The following is an 18,130-nucleotide window of genomic DNA, read 5'->3' on the forward strand; positions in this document are numbered from 1 at the left end:
CGGACAGAACGCTGCGTCCGTATCTGTCTGTGTCTGTAACGTTACTTGCAGTCAGCGTTACTTTTATCACCGTCATTTATTTAGAAAAATCTCCACATCTTCACACTCCTCACACATTATTCCTCCTCCTCGTACCTGCTGCACTGAACCGGGAATGTCACACGGCTGTAAGTGGTATCGGTGCATTTGTATCAGATATCTTTTACGAGTACGAGTACACACACTGAGTATCGGAGCCGATGCCGATTCTGGTATCGGTGCATCCCTAGTAGCCGTAATGTATTATAAATTCAGCTTTCATAATGTTTTATATATCCATACCAAAGCAGTGTGAAGGAATTTATTTTTTTCGGTGGGTAACTTTTGTTAGGTTTTGTCACTGGTCTCTATACCCATCTATTTTAGGGATTTCAAATTTATTAAAAAGAAAAAAAAAAAAGTATGTGTTTGAATTAACAAAGATTTAGAGCTGCCACATTATTTTTTATTTATGTATAAAGCAACATGTAACACTTCTATTTACTGTCTCTGTTCTTTTAATGTTTTGTTTTTGCAAAATAAGGAGTTATGAAGAACACTTGGATGTATAATTTTTGCTTTACACTTTACTTAGAGCCAGCAGATACTGCTCATATGTCATCATACTTGTGTTATAATATCATCAGTCATCCTGTAACTTATTATTGATGTTTCTAAGGCATTATTCAGTTTCAGAAACTACATGCCACAGCAGTTCTGTGTCTTTATAACTGGCTAGAGTTAAGATGGTTAGAATGTGTTCTATAACCCAGGACTTGAGGTTCTTCCTACAAACACTGTTGTCACTTTGGTATGGATGTAGAAAACATAATGAAAGCTGAATTTATAATACATTATGCCTACACTTATAATACTTTATTAACCTTGGTTTAAGTTGTTGTACATGATCATAAACTGTTGTAATGACTTTTATAATGCATTATAAATGCATTATAATGTCTTATGAGTGTGTGCTTAATGCATTATAAGCTAGACCTTCAAGTAAAGTGTTACCATTTTGTGTTTTTATTCCTTTTTACGCATGAAAAAAAGAAAAAAAATATATGAACCTATTTTTCATGGAGTGGCAAAAATGTCCACTCAGCTGGACAGCATTCGTTCAATTTACTGTGTGAAAATTATTAAAAATAAAAACATGTTAAATGCTGCTGTTTTGATGTTTTCTCACACTTTAACAGCCTTTTTGTTTTAAAAAAAACCCCAAAACTGTTAATTATAGTCTAATAACGACTAGCAATTTTTTTTAAATTAATTTTTTTTTTTTCAGTCAAACGTGTAACTGCAGATCAGGTTTATCTAGAACAGCAAATTTACAATAATGGTATGAATGTCAGTGTATGGGATGATGCATAAGTGTCCACTGTGTTTGCCGATATGGAACTAAAACAACAAAATCCGTAAATATACAAGAGAACACCTTTGAACAGCTGTCCACTGTAGGGACTACTATGCATGAAAGGGTTAATATGAGATTGGAATGAGAGAATGTTATCAAGGATGACACCTAGACTCTTAACCTGGAGGGAGGGAGAAACTGGGGAATTGTCAGTCTGAATGGAAAAGTTGTTATTTTAGGAAGGGTGGGAATGGGGTCATGAGCCAAAAAGGTTGGGAACCACTGATGTGAAGTTTTACTTTTTTACACCAGTATTAGTTATGTTAGTTATGAACCGCCCCCTCCACCCCTCTTCCGACAAAACAAAAAAACCCCACAAAAAACCCCCATCCTCCCCTGTTTTTTTTTTTTTTTTGGACAAATCCCCCCCTGTCCGCAGTAACACTCAGACAGTGGAGGGAAGCACAAAGACAATCCTGCCACAGCACAATGCACATATTCCCTCTTATTCCAGAAGAGTACTTCCACCAAGTCAGACTAGCCTTGTTCTAATGAGGCCATTGTGTGGTTTTTATCACCACCATAGAGAAGGGTACAGGGCTATTCAGGGTGTTCCTGCTCAAGTTGCCAAGGTGACACAAGGTCTCCAGCTATGGCTTATTAGTCACGAGTGGGCAGCATGTTGTTGTGGCAGTCGTCACCTCACAGCCAGAAGGTCCTGGTTTGAATGGCAGACTGGAGCCAGGCTGACCGTATGGACTTCATATGTTCTCCTTGTGTTTACGCAGGTTTTCTCCAGGTACTCCACTTTCCACCCACAGTCCACAGCAGGTTAATAGGTTCACTGGTGGCTCTAAATTACCCCTGGGTGTGGATGTGAGAGTGGGTGTCTGTCTGTATTTGTCAGCCCTGGGGTGAACTGTAACCTGTCCGACCTGGTATCAGCTGGGATAGGATACAGCCACCATGTGACCCTGCAGAGGACGCTCTTACACCAGAGGTTCCCAACATTTTTTGGCTCATGACCCCATTTTAACATCACAAATGTCTGGTGACCCCAGACATTCAAAACAGAAACTTTTTTTTTGGCTAAAATTAATTTGTTTTTAATCATGTAATGGTTTGCTACACTATGTTCCAAATAAACCTTAATTTTAAACAACATTTAGTCTATATAATCAAATCAAATATTTTAATGTGCACTGTTTTATTTTTATTTTATTGTAATCAAATATTTTAATGTGCGCTGTTTTTATTTTTATTTTTATTTTATTTCTCTCAAATTTCATTTTATTTCTTGATGTATAATCAAATCGTAATGTATTTTAATATTGTATTTTTTCAATCAATGTGAAGCACTTTGGGCTACAATTTCTGTATGAAAGGTGCTATACAAATAAAGTTTTTTATTATTATTATTATTATTATTATTATGTATATTATCCCTTTCATGCATGAATTATGAGAACCTTAGTCAAGATTTTTTTCTTGAATGTTTTTATTCCTCTTTAGGCATGAAAAAACAATGCAAATTAATTTTTTTTTTTTTATGAATCTGTTTTTCGTGGAGTCACAAAAATGTCCACTCAGCTGGACACCATGCCTTTAACCCTTTCATGCATAGTGGTCACTACAGTGGACAGTTCTTCTGCAGCTGTTCTCTTGTATATTCATGGGTTTTGTTGTTTTAGTTCCATATCAACCAACACAGTGGACACTTATGCATCATCTCATAAACTGCAATTCATACCATTATTATAACTTTGCTGTTCTTGATTGGTTCTTGAGTGGAAATCAATTGTTAATATTTATTTTTGCATATTATCTCCATGACGTGAGTAATAACTAGTATTAGAATATGTTAAAATGTGACAGAACATCAGATTAGCTGCATTAAACATGGTTTCATTTCACTGTTTTCATATCACTTTATGATATTGGGTTTTAAATACATTTTTCTTTGCTTCAAGAATAAAATTCATGGTGTAGCTGAATGGACTTTTTGTAACTCCATGAAAAACAGGTTGATTTAAAAACAACAACAAAAAAAAAGAAATCAATCACATTTTTTTTTTTTTTCATGCCTAAAGAGGAATAAAAACACTCAGGAAAAAAAAAAATCTTGATTAGGGTTCTCATAATTCATGCATGAAAGGGTTAATTTCTGAAGCAAAGAAACATGTATTTAAAACTCATCATCAGAAAGTGATATACTGTGTGAAAACTATGAAATAAAAACATTTTTAATGCCGCTAATTGCTATATCGCTAATGATTCTCACATTTTATCATACTCTAATATTAGTTATTACTCATTTTGTGGAGATAATATCCTCCTGAGACCCAGGAAATTGACAGTTTTAGCTTTTTTACATTAAAAATTGTCTTGATTGGAAACTGCATAATGCAAAAGTTTTTTCAGAAACATTTTTAAAATAATTTTTATTTATTGATTGATTTTTTAACGGAATGTCCTTTGTAATGCACAGCATTTTTTGAGTAAAACTGTCAAACTTTTGACCCCTGTAAAGGACACAATGCATTGCTGGGTCTCAGGAGGATATGCGGGAAAAAAAAAATTGTTTCAGAAAACTGTTAATTATAGTCTAATAACAATTAGCAGCTGATTTCCACTAAACCATGTCACTGGAGATTAGGTTTATCATGAGCAGCAATGTTACAAAAATTGTATGAATTGCAGTGTATGGGATGATGCATAAGTGTCCACTGTGTTGGCTGATATGGAACTAAAACAACACAACCCATGAATATACAAAGAAGATCTGGAGAATAGCTGTCCGCTGGAGTGACCACTATGCATGAAAGGGTTATTATGGACGGAGGCAGAAAAGCCAGGTGTAGATTACTGCACAACGGAGAATTTTATTTTCCTTGGTCAGGATATGTACAGTCAGTCCAGCTTGGATTTACAAGGCTGACAATTAATACTGAACAAACAAGAACTCAAACTATGAATTATGAAAGAGCTGCAGCATCTGAAACTGACCACAATGAACATTTGACAGATAAACAGAACCACAGTGCTTCAGTTTCAGCTTCACAGTTTGTCATGTCTTTTATGGATTGGGATTGTCTCTCTCAACTCACCATATTTTTTATTTGTAAGTTTTTATTTTTATTTCTATCAATTAAAAATTTCAGGCGACCCCACATGGGGTCCCGACCCCAAGGTTGAAAAACATTGTTTTTTACACTGCCTTTATCAGCATTAGGCAAAGACTCCATGACTTTGTTTAAGCAGAAATCCACAAAGAAGTGATTAAAAATACAAGGTACTGAATAATATTTGAACCAAGTCATGATCTCTGTTTCACCATAATCAAAGAGCTTTATTTCATATAAGGTAACAGGTCTCATGATACTCTGGTCTCTGGTGGCAAAGTCCTGAATCTTTAACCATGAACTGTATGATTAATGGACAGAGGAACTGTGACATCACCCTTTGGTTCCTGAAAATGTCATTTTGTGATTTGGCTGTCACCATGTTGGCTTGTTGAAGCATGAAGTGACCATATTTGGACTGAAGGGGAGTCAGATGTGAGCTAATGCTAAGTTCTAGCATACGGACGCAATAAAACGGTAAAGGTCATCAAGCATTATGTAACAAAGGCCTTTTATTGTCTTGTTAGTGGAACCTTAATTACAGTGGAGCTGTCCGTCAGAGAAAAGAAATAAATAAAGGAAACTCTGTAAGTCAGGGAGCTGTCATACAAACCTATCAATTCAAGTCTGACACAGGAGACCGGTATGTCAGTGATTGAGAATACAAATAAATGGATGAGACCAGAATGACTCCTGGGGGGAAATATTGACATCAGTGTAAGTCAATGGGCTGTTTGGTGCCAATATCCGCCAGTCTCAGTGGGTGTCATTAGCAACTTTAAGACACATTAACTTCTTTTTTTATAAAGATCTTTGCCCCCTCATCAACCACCACTGGCCCATTGAATAAAGTCTAATGGATTATTGAACAACTAGTTGCCTATCCATGTATTGGTAATTGTTGCTATGATGCTATTTTTGGTTAAGAAATGTGTTGATCAGATATCAAACATGCGGCCCGGGGCCAAATCCGGCCCGCCAACGGGTTCAATCTGGCCCCTGGGATGAATTTGTGAAATGCAAAAATTACTGAAGATATGAATAATCAAGGACGTTAAAATCATTTTTGGTCATTTCAGTCTAAAGTGGATCAGACCAGTAAAATACTATCAGAATAACCTATAAATAATGAAAACTATAAATTTGTCTGTGTTTTAGAGTAAAAAAAGTTGAATTACACAAAATGTTTACATTTACAGAGTAGTCTTTTACAAAAAATATGAATATCTGAAATGTCTTAATTCAAGATTTTTTTTTTTTGCTTAATTCAAGATTTTTGTTTTTGCTTAATTCAAGAGGTTTTTTTTTGCTTTATTCAAGATTTTTTTGTTGCTTGATTCAAGATTTTTTTTTTTTTGCTTAATTCAAGATTTTTTTTTTTTTTTTTTGCTTATTTCAACATTTTTTTTGCTTAATTCAAGATTTTTCAGACTAGTAAAATACTATCATAATACTATAAATAATGAAAACTATAAATTTGTCTTTGTTTTAGAGTAAAAAAAGTTAAATTACACAAAATGTTTATTTACAGACTAGTCTTTTACAAAAAATGAATATCTGAAATGTCTTAATTCAATTTGTTTTTTCTTCAAGATTTTTTTTTGCTTAATTCAACATTTTTTGCTCAATTCAAGATTTTTTTTTTGTTGCTTAATTCAAGATTTTTTTTGTTGCTTGATTCAAGATTTTTTTTGCTTACTTCAAGATTTGTTTTGCTTAATTCAGATGGCTTATTTTTGCTTTATTCAAGATTTTTTGTTGCTTGATTCAAGATTTTTATTTATTTTTGCTTAATTCAAGATTTTTTTTTTTTTTTGCTTATTTCAAGATTTTTTGCTTAATTCAAGATTTTTCAGACCAGTAAAATATACATAATAACCTATAAATAATGAAAACTGTAAATGTTTCTCATTATTTTACTGTTTAAAAAAACGAAAAAAAAAGTGAATAACCTGAAATTGCTTAAGAGAGGTATGTGGAATTTTGATAATATCCTCCCTATTATTTAATGTTTTGTGTATTTGTAGATCCACTGTGATCTCTAAGTTTGATTCACATGTATAAATTATAAACTAAGGTGTAATATTGTTAACATTGTACTTATTTACTAAAGAATTTTCAGCTTGTTCATATTTGTTCATGTTATGTTCAAGTACAATTCGTGGATATAAACATTTTCATTACAGAATTTACTTTTTACATTCAAAAGTTCTTATCCTATTATTTATATTATTTTACTGGTCCGGCCCACTTTAGATCATATTAGGCGAATGTGGCCCCTGAACTAAAATGAGGACACCCCTGTGTAGATTATCCCCACTAAACTGCTGCAATCCACTGCAAAAAATGCCCTGCTGGAAATAAGCCTAAAATTCCTAAATCTGCTCATTATAAGTAATGGGGAAAAAAAACATAATAAAAAATTCATAAAAAATTTAAACTTAGACCTACTTTTCCCAAAATGTAATGGCATATATTCTGCATCACTGGCAATCTATAAACCCAATTTGGCATGAATTCAACCTATGGTTTTGGTGCTAGATATTTGAAATTTCCCCCAATATAAGTAAATGGGAAAAAAAAAAAGATTTGAAAATTTCATAAAATTTTTTTTTATTTTTGACCTAAAGTTCCCAAAATGTAATCAGATCTGTTCTGGGTCACTGGGAATCTATAAACCCAATTTGGTATGAATTCAACCAGTAGTTTTGCTGCTAGAGTGTTAACAACAAAGAAACAAAGTGAACCAAAAACAAACCTCTTGCCTCCCTTTCGGGGATTGGGAAAAAAAAAAACTGAGAAAACTGAAGAAAAAGTATTTTTCAGCAAAATACATCATTAATTCAGCATAAAATAAGTGTCTCCATCCACTGTCGTTGATCCAACTCCATGGGTTTTACTGCTGAATCAATGTTGTAGAAGATGACGGTGTTTCCACGGTAACTACAGAGCCTCTGAACGAGCCTCTGGGTCATATCTGATGACCATGAAAAGACAATAAACTATATTTTACACCAATTATTTACATGTACAGGGTGGGGAAGCAAAATGTACAATATTTTGAGGCAGGGATCGAAAGACAGTGTATGACCAATTAGTTTATTGAAAGTCATGAGAATTTATTTGCCACAAGAAAATGTACATAATAGAAAATGTTTTTATTCTATGTGTCCTCCTTCTTCTCAATAACTGCCTTCACACACTTCCTGAAACTTGCACAAGTGTTCCTCAAATATTCAGGTGACAACTTCTCCCATTCTTCTTTAATAGTATCTTCTAGACTTTCTCGTAATAGTTTTGCTCATAGTCATTCTCTTCTTTCCATTATAAACAGTCTTTATGGACACTCCAACTATTTTTGAAATCTCCTTTGGTGTGACGAGTGCATTCAGCAAATCACACACTCTTTGACGTTTGCTTTCCTGATTACTCATATGGGCAAAAGTTTCTGAAAGGTATGGATAATAGTGTTAGGTATGATTATGACATAAATATATGTTTGGTTTCAAAACAATTGACGTAGTGCCTGCTGAGAAAAAAACAACTAAATGCTCATTGTAAATTTGCTTCCCCACCCTGTATTGATAGGATTATTGGATCAACAGGTATGAAACAGTTTAGATCAGCAAACTGTTTTGGTTGGTGGATGTTTGGGTCTTTATGGTTTAAACCACAATTGGTAATTTGGACCAAATGTTAACATGAAATGACATCGAGCCCTAAACAACACATTTTATCCTCTGTTTTACAACTCTAAACCTTTCTGCTTTTCCCAATTCATTTGTGATATCATTATTCTGACAATGGCTATTTTAATGTCAGTCACATTGGTGCCGTTGTTCTTTTCTCTCTGTCAGTTAATGTTGCGCTTCTTTCTTCTCCATCTGACAGAGTGCTGCAGTACTTCTATGCTGCATGAGACAAACTTCCCCCCCCCTCGCTCTCGCTCCATTTAAACTGAAACATCATCATTGCAGTCTGCAGACATCTGGCCATCATACTGCAATAACTTAGACATATGTTTGGAGGTCTTGTTTTTTTAATTTGCTGCTATATTTCCCCCTCGCAGCGCTGCTGACAGAATCCAGTGCCGTCATGTTCCTTTCTGTCCTGAGATTGTCTTCTGTTGCATTATCATTCATGTCATGGTCGTGGACCGGAGCCAAGAGCTTGATTGGATCAGGAGTCACCGAACTTCCAGTTTTAATTGAATTGAAGGGCGCTCTCTCCCAGGAACCTACCAGTGGCCCTGGGTAGAAAATACTAAGCAGAGCATTAGGAATATGCATGAGATTGTTAGGGTGCATTAACTGAAGGTTTTAAGGAGGTTAATAGCCAGTGAATATCAATTTATCATTTTTTTGACGCAGAGTGCGTCTTATTTATCTCCACTTTCATGGTTGGAATGCAATGTGGTTGCATTTCAGATCGTTCAAGGAGGAATAAAACCAGAATTACATTAGGAAACAATACAGCAGGATAAATATTTCATGAAAAATGTGATGATAAATGTTGCTTTAAAAAGGGAAGTTGTGCCCTCTACGGATCATATATTTTAATACTGTATCTTGATTGTCATACAATTTCCACCTTTTATTCCTACTTTAATGAGCTGGGCTTCACATGAAGAATCGGCACACTGGAAAAGACTTATGAGGTTTTTTTTTTTCTCTTTCTCTCTCTTTCAAAAGCTTAACATCTTACTCTGACATGTTTTCCCTTAACTGTTTTGCAGCTTGGAGGCAGCTCTGTCATCTGACTATCACAGTTAAAACCTGCTTTCCCATAAGCACAATGTGGGAATTCTCAGCAGCTTCCACTTTCTGAGGGCCCCCCCAACAGGAATGCAAATGCACCAAAAATGTGCACTTTTTCAGGAATTAGACGTAGTGCTCATTTTCCCTCTTTATTATTCACAAATTAATGATCATGTGGTTGTTTGCGCACACGACCACATGCTCGTATCCCGCTGACCAATAGTCGTTCTTATCCCACAGTCCAAGAGCTTTGGTACTTGCGTCAGAACACACCTCAAACAGATATCACAGTCTTGTCTGGATCAAATGGCTGGCAAACCCGCCACTGCTTCATCCCAGCTCACAAGTGGAACTTCTGCTATAAATGAGCCTTCATATTTGATAGGGAAATCATTAAAACCTCTTTTAAGAACTGGTGAAGATCTACAAAGAGTGGGGAACCTCTTAGCTCTTTCAGAAAGACTCTTATAAATATAAAGTTGAATTTATAGAAGACAAAGATTGTGTTATTCCTTCTATCAAATCTACCAAGTCTCACTTTTTTGTACCTTTTTTTTTTTTTTTTTTTATAATTCAAGTTTTATTAGAGTTTTCACTTGGGTCATGACACTCATACAGGTGTTGTTCAGTAACAACAATAACATTGAGGGCTTCTGTACATACATGAAAAAACAAACAAACAAAAAAAAAAAACCCCAAACAAACTACAAAGCGTGGAAGATCTTAAAGAAAAAAAATAAAATGAAAATAAAATAAAAATGATAATTAATTAATTAATTAATTACATGAGGGAAGTAGTTCAACTATCATCCTGCTGTCTGTCAGTCATAGTTATGTAAGACCAGAATGACTCCAAACTGGTGCTGTGGTTTTATCCCTGTTATTGACCTTATGAAGCATACATTCATATGAAGCAGTCTTATCATCCTACAGACCCTTTTTTTGTACCTTTGTAATCCAATGGCTTGATAGGTCTGATGGACTGTTGGCAGGGTGCGATTTGTTGGGAGGGATGGGGGGGTCAACCACCCTTCTGGTTTTTACATCCCTACTTCTGCTCAGTGAATTTCATCCTGGGGGGGGGGGGGGGGCAACCAACCAATTGAGATAAAAGGCAGGTTGTGACAAGGTATGGGAATTGAGAACCGGTTCTTTTTGAGAACCAGTTCCCAGTAGCTCAATTCCTTGGAATCGTTTGCATGCCTGCTTATCGATTCTGCTTATCGATTCCGCCTTCGTTGTGCATGCGCTGCATTGTTTTGATCAGAACGTAGCCAACATGGCGTTGAGGCAGAAACGGTCTAAAAAGATGACACCAGGTCCACTTACTTGGAACACTGTCAAAGCTTCCATGTCTTCAAAAGGGTGGAATCCCTCCAATATCCTCAAACATTTGTCCACAGCGTGTGAATCATTTACAGCACAGGGGTCAAACATGCTGCCCAGGGCCAAATCCAGTCTGGCCCTTGGGATGAATTTGTGAAACGTAAAAATTCCACTAAGATATTGAACAAACACGGCGACACGGTGGTGCAGTGGTTAGCACTTGTGCCTCACAGCAAGAAGGTCCTGGGTTCGATTCCAACACAGTCAACGGGGGGTGGGACCTTTCTGTGTGGGAGTTTGCATGTTCTCCCCGTATCTGGCTGGGTTCTCTAGTTTCCTCCCACCATCCAAACACATGCACTGATAGGTTAATTGGTTAATCTAAATTGCCCATAGGTGTGAATGTGGGAGTGATTGTTTGTCTCTATATGTTCAGCCCTGCGATGAACTGGCGACTTGTCCAGGGTGTACCCCGCCTTCGCCCGTATGTAACTGGGATAGGCTCCAAGCGACCTCCGTGACCCTAGTCAGGATAAAGCGGGTTCAGAAAATGAAAAGGAAAAATGACAGTTTCGCCAAAAGTCTAATTTTTCAATTAAAAGTTTTTGCGCTGGCAAGAGGTGGATTTTCGGGCGTAACGCAAATGGTATATCACGCAAAACTGCAATGGAAAGACCTTTTTTCACAACTAGAGTCAGGTGAATTAAAAAAACAGATGTTGACAGACGTTACAAGCAAAGGAAGAAGAAGAAACAACATATGGACACACCAGGAAACCCAATCATTTTTTAATTTAGTACGAGATAGAGGGGTAATATATAATAATAATAATACAATGAATATATCCGTAATCAATGCCATATTTACGTTCGTCGCCATGTTTATGGAATGACTTCTCATGTCATCTCACGATAATAAATAAACAAATCGTCGCATTTGTGATTTAATGGAAAAACCGACATTACGCGCATTTAGTAAATATCGGTAAAGTTTTGCGCAGATGTCCAATGGAAAAAGCGACTAATGTCTTTAAATATGACATTGGACGACAGGATCCTTTTTTTTTTAAGTATATTCGATTCCATGAAAAAGCACATCATAGTCAACGTCAAAGAAGAATGATGAGAAAGAAGGTTCACGTGTTGAGCGGCTGTTACAAACAAGGTCACCACAGATCCATCAGTGTCAAACTCTAGTGTCCTTGAAGGAGGTGGTTAACCCATACCTGTTCACTCGCTGACACACACATTAATCACCAGATAATGGCTTAAAGGTAACTCACACCTACACCAGTATAGTGTTTGTCCGCTCTTCATTTATATACTCAGCTAAACCACCATAGGCCAAGGTGATGTGTAATTCAATCTATAGCCTTGGCAAAAGCAGTGTTGTTTTCTTTTGATTTATTAATTCACGTGTTGCATCTGTCCGCGGACTGTGCCAGAGTTTCAGTTACGCAAATTAGTAACTGTAGCGGGTGTCATTTAATAAAGATAGGACTGTTCTCTGTTTCACACCTCACCTAAAATTTAATCACTGCAAACTTCCTCCCATGTGATGCATCTCAGTATTCCAAACGTATTGCTGTAATTATCCTTTTACTTGAACGGCTGTAGAATCGATATACGCTTCATGTAACGCGCTGTATCAGGCTGTGTATCATGTTTAGTGCCCTTGAGCACTGCATTTTGTAGATGCTGTGTTTTACACCGGCCCTGTTCTCACACATTAAGTGATACAGTAGTAACTGCTACTTGTAGAAATCACCAAGGACAAGGGATTTGACAGGCAGATGGATTGCTTTTATGGTGCGGTTTAAATTTTATCTATAATGGAAAGGGATTTATATCTTCAGATGACAGACAGATAAATACACTAGTTTTCTGGCTAGATTTGAGAGAGGGAGGAAATATTTGTAGCCAGACTGGAGTGAGATGCTTTTCTGTTTGCCTGATGTTTCATTTTCATAAAATCGCTGCTTTGCTCATTAAACTTTAACCCTTTCATGCATAGTGGTCACTCCAGTGGACAGTTGTTCTCCAGCTGTTCTCTTGTATATTCATGGGTTTTGTTATTGTAGTTCCATATCAGCCGACACAGTGGACACTTATGCACCATCCCATACACCAGTGGTTCTCAATCTTTTTCTGTCAGGCCCCCCTTTGGAGCACGAAAATCTCCAAGCCCCCCTCAACCCCAACAACATTGTACCTGTGGTGCAATTATTACTTTTATTGAAAGAAACATCAATTTGTTAAGAATATATTTTGCTTTTTCTTGAATAATTTGTTGTGCAAATTAAAAATAACGTAGATTTTTGATTGAACAATACAAATGAATTCAACAAGACTGCTCCCTGAGACATTACACTGGTCAACAACAAATTTATTGTTTAAGTTTTTTGAGCTGATTTAGGATAATTTTGGTGTGCTGAATCCAAAATCACATGAACTTTGCTCAATCAGGTCAACTTTCTGAACTATGCTACATATTGGCTTTTTAACATTTTTGCTTACATTTATGGGCATTTTCACATCATATGACACAAAATTCTTTCATATTTCTTGCAATAAACGAGTTCTGAAGATTTTACTTTTACCAATTTATGATTAATGTTTTTTTTAATATTACAGGTGAATGAATGGCTTCGACTAGAAGATCTTGCAAAAATAAGCCTGACGTATTCTGCTACATCTGCGCTGAATACACCATTGTACCTAACAGGAATCAAGTTGCAAGTTTCATAAAGTGTGCTTACCAATCTTATTTGGTATTAATTATTATATTTTGTGAGAAGATCAAATTTTTCAAAATTAAATTAGCAAAAAAAACCTGACCTGATTGAGAAAAACAGATGTCATTTTTGGATTTAACGGTGCAAAATGGTCCTAATTCAGTTGAAAAAAACCTAGACAACTTGCAAAAAACATTTTTTTTTACCCCTGTGTTATTTTTCAAAATAAAAAATAGGAAATGTGTAATTATCTTACAACTATGACAGTAAGGTACTTTTTTTTTTTTAGAACAACAAACACATTTTGGTAACAAAGATGAACATTTCAACAATATCAATGGCTGCAATGAGCCCGTTTAGGTTGCACATCTGAGAACATCAAGTGCAAACTGTGCAAAAACAGAAACATTGCACATTTTTTCTTTTCCAGTCCAATCTTTGTCCACTCTCCAACCTAAACCTCTTTGTCTAGTCTAGTGACAGATCACCATGGCAGTAGATTTGTTTGTTGTGCGTCCCTAAAATGAGCCCAGGGTGCTCCAACGCTAAAACATTCGTTCCACCTGATGCATGTTCGAAACCTGAAGAAAAAATAAACACCTAAGAATGATCCCATTGCCCCCTCTGGCAAGTCTTTGCGCCCCCCCCGGGCCCGTCCCACTTTTTGAGAAACACTGCCATACACTGCCATTGATACCATTACTGTCACTTTGCTGTTCTTTAAACCTGATCTGCACTAACATGTTTGCTTGTTATTGCTATTAGACTGTAATTTATAGGTTTTGTTTTTGTTTTTTTTTAAACAAAAAGTTTTTTTCTTGGCATATTATCTCCATGAAGTGAGTAATGACTAGTATTAGTATATGTTAAAATGTGAGAAAACATCAGATTAGCAGCATTGAAAATGTTTTATTTCATAGATTTCAAACAGTATATCACACGTTTCTTTACTTCAAAAATTAATGCATGATGTCCAGCTTGAATGGACATTTTTGCAACCCCATGAAAAATAGGTTAACCCTTTCATGTATACTGGTTAGTACAGTGGACAGCTATTCTACAGCTGTTCTCTTATATATGCATGGATTTTTGTTTGTTCGTTTGTTTGTTTTTGCACATATCTTTATTAAAGTTTTAAGACACTACATATCTTTTCTGACATGAATTGGTAACATTGTGTAGATCTCCCCTGAGCATACTCTCATCCCCAGAACTACAAGCCCCCCCCCCCCAGTTTTCACACAATTTTCTGTAAATACATGTTTCTTCGTTTCAAAAATTAAATGTAAGTTGTCCAGCTGAATGGACATTTTGCAACTTCATGTAAAATAGGTCAGAAGATCATTTTATTGGTAGTAGTAGTAGTATTTCTTCTATATAGTATAGTCTTTGTTTTTTATATATATATATATTTTTGTTTGCTTATTTATTTATTTATTATTTTTAATAAGAAAATTTTAATTGCATTGTTTTTTTTCATGCCTAAAGAGGAATAAAAACACTCAGGAAAAAAATCTCGATTAAGGTTGTCATAATTCGTGCATGAAAGGGTTAATAAAAATATTCAATTGAATAGGTTTTTTTATGTTTTAAGAGTAATAAAAACACTCAGGATTAAGGCTATCATAATTCATGCATGAAAGGGTTAATATGTGCAGGAAGTGTGTTTCTTTTGTCCTTTCGCTTAAACATGATGTGTGCTGCACAGATGCAGTTGAAACAAAAATAAGGGTAGTTCAGTTTATTTTATTTGTCAGAGAAAATACACACAAGTAAGAGAAGAGAAACATTCATATAATTTAAATGCAACATGCAGAGCAATTACATTTGTTGGTACAGACGTCCAAATCAAGTGCAAAAGGAACACAAACAATTGTTATTTCCTTTATTCATTAGACGTGCTGCTTCTAACACTGCAGCAGTGTAAGACAACCCAAAATTAGAGCCATCAGAGGACATCCTCCCAGCCCTCACAAAACCAGAAAAAACTCCTTCACTGCCTTTGCCCACTGATGACAGAAAAGAATGAAGAAAAGAAAGAAAATGGCAGAATAGTAAAAGCCAACACTACAGCACACACTACACTGCAAAAAGTGATTTTCAAGGTTATTTACTTATTTTGGGAATATATACAGTCATGGAAAAAATTATTAGACCATCAAAAGTCAGCAAAAACAGTAGTTATGCAATCAAGTACTAACTCCTGTGTGTATCATGTGACTAAAATAGACAGAAAAGAAAACATGGAATGCCTAAAACTATTATTTTTGTCAGTACAGTGCCATAGATATTGATGTAAGAACTGAAGTGAGTTTGGTTATTATCAAGAAAACATGGAAAATGGATAGATATCAGCTCTGAAATTAAACTCTTCTGAGCTATTTTGTTGTTATGATTATATTTGTCCAAACAAATGGACCTTTAGTTGTACCAGGTGTAATCCCATGGGAAATCTAGGTTCATTTCTTAAGTTGATATTTTTTGTTTTCATTGTAGTATATATATTTTCTATTAAAATGTGAATATCCCAGTGTTTAAAATTTGGAAACATTGTGTATATGTAAAAATAATTATTTATAAAAAATCTCTTCAAGGTTTGAATGTTAAAAAGAGTAAAAATTCAAACAGGCAGGGTATTGAAGCCAAAATACATTACACTGAGTAATTGATTTATTTCATGTAAAACTTATCCGTTTCACATATATAGCCTATTACACATGTAGTAAAAGTAATCTATTGCTTTAAACCCTTTCATACATGAGTTATGAAAAAAAAGTATCTAGATTTTTTTTTCTTTTTTACTCAAAATTTGGCAAAAGTTGAAATGCATTTTGAATTTTTTTTTTTTTTTTTTAATATGGTTTTATTAAGAAGATATTTAACCTCTTGAGACCTTTTTGGCTTTTTTAAATTTAAATAAGTGTCCATATTGGAAACGTCATGATGCAACAGTTTTTCAGATGCATTTTTTTAATTAGATTTTTTTATGGAATGTCCTTTGCGGTGGACAGTTTTGTTTTTTTTTGTTTTTTTTTTCCAAGCCATGAAACTCTTGTCCACAAACTGAAAACCCATAGCTGGGTCTAAGGAGGGTAACTTTAGGAGATCATAGAACAGTCCAAATTCTAAAACTAACACGATCCATTTTTTCATTGTATTTCTTAGAGTCTATACACACTGCCCCCATGTGGTCTGGAGAATATTGCCTTTATAACCCTTTGGGAAGTGAACTTAAACTACGTGTCCATAAATGTGGACGTCATGCATGAAAGGGTTAAGTCGGATTTTTGGAATAGTTTAGCAATTACATTCTACAGAACTTATAATTACTTAACAAAGTGCATTGGTTAACTATATATAAAAAGAGATCTCTCACAACACATGGATTCGGGGAGGGCACTCCAACAAACAGCCAGACAGCTAGGGGGCGCTACACAGGCATTAAAATGAACAAGAAATTGAGGAAAACAAGAGTGGTCTAATAATTTTTTCCGTGACTGCATCTTCTTTTTCTAGGTCAGAATTTGCAGCTTATTTTGAGTAAAAATGATCTAGAAATGAGCAGAAATAATAATGTGCAACACGAGCAACCAATGTTTTCTCCTTATTTTAATGCGATAATCCTTCTTAATTCAAGAGCAATGCTTTTTTTTTTTTTACATATATTGTGAATCTTTGTGATGCTGATGAATAGCTTTGTCACTGTGTCTTTATAATCATAAACTTTTTTTGCTTGTTTTAAGAATTCTAACCAAGAATTTTTTTCTTACCCCATTGGCAGATTTTTTTTTTTTTTTGCTCAATATAAGCCATTTTGACCAGATTTAGAGAAAATTCACATGTCTGTAGCAGCAAGACTATAATTTGAATTCATACCAAATTGGGGTTATAGATTGCCAGTGACCCAGAAGAGACGCGATTACGTTTTGGGAACAGTAGGTTAAAGTTCAAATTTTTTATGAATTTTTAAAATCTGGTTTTCCCCATTTACTTATAAAGGAAAAAATTTCAAATATCTATAGCAGCAAACAGTTGGTGGAATTCATACCAAATTTGGTTTATAGATTGCCAGTGATGCAGAATACATGCCATTAAATTTTGGGAAAAGTAGATCTAAATTTAAAGTTTTTATGAAATTTTTATACACCCCCTCCCTCCAGTTACTTATAATGTGTGAAATTTCACGTGTGTAGCAGCAAAACTATTGGTTGAATTCATACAAAACTGGGTTAATAGATTGCCAGTTATCCAGAATAGATTTGGTTACATTTTGGGAACAGTAGGTCAAAGTTTGAATTTTTTTTAAATGATTTTTTAAAATCTTTTTTCTTCTCCCATTTATTTACAATGGACAAAATATCAAACAGCTATAAAAACATCAATTTTGCTTACATTTACTTCAAACCTGGCACATATATAAAGGCAACTGATATGCTGACATCAGCACATGCATAGACATGATGACATCAGCTGGACTGATGCCAAAATGAGACACATTATGTTGGAGGGGTGGGGTTTGTTGTGCCTGGCACCACTTATTTATATAACGACCCTCAATTTTAATCTGATCTTAAATAAACATGAACATGATCAGTAACTTAACCCTTTCATGCATACTGGACACTACAGTGGACAGCTATTCTCCAGCTGTTCTCTTGTATATTCATGGATTTTATTGTTGTTAGTTCCATATCAGCCAACACAGCGGACACCTATGCATCATCCCATACACTGACATTCATACCATTACTGTAACTTTGCTGTTCTTGATAAACCTGATCTGCACTAACATGTAACAGTGTAAATCAATTGCTTA

The 18,130-nt window shown here is 35.1% G+C and overlaps 1 pseudogene; it reads right to left on the reverse strand.

Annotated features, from left to right (window-relative positions):
* Positions 1 to 18,130, reverse strand: part of LOC115425610 (calcium-binding protein 7-like) — a 39,529-nt pseudogene that overhangs the window by 12,257 nt on the left and 9,142 nt on the right.

Source organism: Sphaeramia orbicularis, chromosome 9 (genome assembly GCF_902148855.1).
Source record: "Sphaeramia orbicularis chromosome 9, fSphaOr1.1, whole genome shotgun sequence".
Lineage (NCBI taxonomy): Eukaryota > Metazoa > Chordata > Actinopteri > Kurtiformes > Apogonidae > Sphaeramia > Sphaeramia orbicularis.